Source organism: Pleurodeles waltl, chromosome 3_2 (assembly GCF_031143425.1).
Source record: "Pleurodeles waltl isolate 20211129_DDA chromosome 3_2, aPleWal1.hap1.20221129, whole genome shotgun sequence".
Classification (NCBI taxonomy): domain Eukaryota; kingdom Metazoa; phylum Chordata; class Amphibia; order Caudata; family Salamandridae; genus Pleurodeles; species Pleurodeles waltl.
The window spans coordinates 173,676,442-173,679,236 of record NC_090441.1 but is presented as its reverse complement, the minus strand read 5'-3'; positions in this window follow the sequence as shown (position 1 = coordinate 173,679,236).

Sequence of the window (2,795 nt, the reverse complement as noted above, 5' to 3'; positions counted from 1 at the left end):
TCTTTCACAGTAAGGAGCCTATCCCTACCTTTTCCACTAAATGATAGCTATAGGATAGCAGCCCACTGCCTTTGAGGGACATCCTGTACAACACAGGCCCTCTCAAGTGCAGCAAACCACTTGTTAATGTCACCCCCCTCCTTATAAGGGGGAACTATCTTGTGCAGATTCCTGGAATCATGCTCTTTTGCAGGATGACTATGGGGAATACTGCTGCTGCCACCATGGGTTTCTAAACCCAATTTCTATCTTTCCTTCTCTAATTCTAAAGACTGTCTATCCAAATCCAGCTGTTGCTTTTTAAGCTTCAGTCTGGTTTGTTCCACCCTCAACTTATTGAGTTCCCTTTCTAACAATCTGTCATCAGGGTTGGTGGGAGGGACATTTCTAGATATAGAGGTATGATGGGAATGAACAGAAGGAGACCTGTCCCTTACAGAGGGCACCCTAACAGCTTGGCTAACAGAAACATCAGTACCACTGTGGCGTGAATAAATGCTTTTGCTATGATGTGAGACAACACTATTTGTATGGTGTGGCTCTTCATCATTACCAACTATGCTAGACTGTCTAGTAATGGGCAGGCTAGGAAGTTTCTTTCCTGAATCTTTTCCTGGGGGAGTCCCTGGATCAGATTGGGAACCATTAACTACTTTTTCAACAGATGGGGCACTTCTAGCCTTATCTTGTTCTCTAAGCATGTTAAGTAACAGTTCCAAGGAAGGATTCTTCCCTACACTCAAACCTCTCTCTACACAGAGACTCCTTGCTCCTTTCCAGCTAAGGTGGTCATATGCAAGTTTGGACAGATCAACATTTTGGCCTGTGCCAGACATTTTTAGAGAGAGTTAAAGTGATAGAAAAAAGTTTGTCAGAGCTTTTTAGAAAGACAGAAAAAAACTTTTTAAACTTTTAAGAACTTTTTGAACGTTTAGAAGTACTTTTCAGCACTTTAGAAAAGAGTGAAAAGAGGAAATGCAAAACTTTTTAGCTATGTGTACACACACTGAACTTGTTTTGTATATTTTTCTCTTATGAAAAGTACAATGACAAGAGTGGTAAGTAGTCTCAAAGCACTTATCCCACCGCTGCACAACCAATGTAGGAGGCTGGACTGGCTTGTAGTGAGTACCAAGGGGTACTTGCACCTTGCACCAGGCCCAGTTATCCCTTATTAGTGTATAGGGTGTCTAGCAGCTTAGGCTGATAGATAATGGTAGCTTAGCAGAGCAGCTTAGGCTGAACTAGGAGACGTGTGAAGCTACTACAGTACCACTTAGTGTCATATGCACAATATCATAAGAAAACACAATACACAGTTATACTAAAAATAAAGGTACTTTTTTTTATGACAATATGCCAAAGTATCTCAGAGTGTACCCTCAGTGAGAGGATAGGAAATATACACAAGATATATATACACAATAGCAAAAATATGCAGTATAGTCTTAGAAAACAGTGCAAACAATGTATAGTTACAATAGGATGCAATGGGGACACATAGGGATAGGGGCAACACAAACCATATACTCCAAAAGTGGAATGCGAACCACGAATGGACCCCAAACCTATGTGACCTTGTAGAGGGTCGCTGGGACTATTAGAAAATAGTGAGAGTTAGAAAAATAACCCTCCCCAAGACCCTGAAAAGTGAGTGCAAAGTGCACTAAAGTTCCCCTAAGGATAAAGAAGTCGTGTTAGAGGAATAATGCAGGAAAGACACAAACCAACAATGCAACAACGATGGATTTCCAATCTTGGGTACCTGTGGAACAAGGGGACCAAGTCCAAAAGTCACAAGCAAGTCGGAGATGGGCATATGCCCAGGAAATGCCAGCTGTGGGTGCAAAGAAGCTTCTACTGGACAAAAGAAGCTGAAGTTTCTGCAGGAACGAAAAGGGCTAGAGACTTCCCCTTTGGTGGACGGATCCCTCTCGCCGTGGAGAGTCGTACAGAAGTGTTTTCCCGCCGAAAGAACGCCAACAAGCCTTGCTAGCTGCAAATCGTGCGGTTAACGTTTTTGGACGCTGCTGTGGCCCAGGAGGGACCAGGAGGTCGCAAATTAGACCAGAAGGTAGAGGGGACGTCGAGCAAGACAAGAAGCCCTCTTAGCAGCAGGTAGCACCCGGAGAAGTGCCAGAAACAGGCACTACAAGGATGCGTGAAACGGTGCTCACCCAAAGTTACACAAAGGAGTCCCACGTCGCCGGAGACCAACTTAGAAAGTCGTGCAATGCAGGTTAGAGTGCCGTGTACCCAGGCTTGGCTGTGCACAAAGGATTTCCGCCGGAAGTGCACAGGGGCCGGAGTAGCTGCAAAAGTCGCGATTCCCAGCAATGCAGTCTAGCGAGGTGAGGCAAGGACTTACCTCCACCAAACTTGGACTGAAGAGTCACTGGACTGTGGGAGTCACTTGGACAGAGTTGCTGGATTCGAGGGACCTCGCTCGTCGTGCTGAGAGGAGACCCAAGGGACCGGTAATGCAGCTTTTTGGTGCCTGCGGTTGCAGGGGGAAGATTCCGTCGACCCACGGGAGATTTCTTCGGAGCTTCTAGTGCAGAGAGGAGGCACACTACCCCCACAGCATGCACCACCAGGAAAACAGTCGAGAAGGCGGCAGGATCAGCGTTACAGAGTTGTAGTAGTAGTCTTTGCTACTATGTTGCAGGTTTGCAGGCTTCCAGCGCGGTCAGCAGTCGATTCCTTGGCAGAAGGTGAAGAGAGAGATGCAGAGGAACTCGGATGAGCTCTTGCATTCGTTATCTAAAGTTTCCCCAGAGACAGAGACCCTAAAT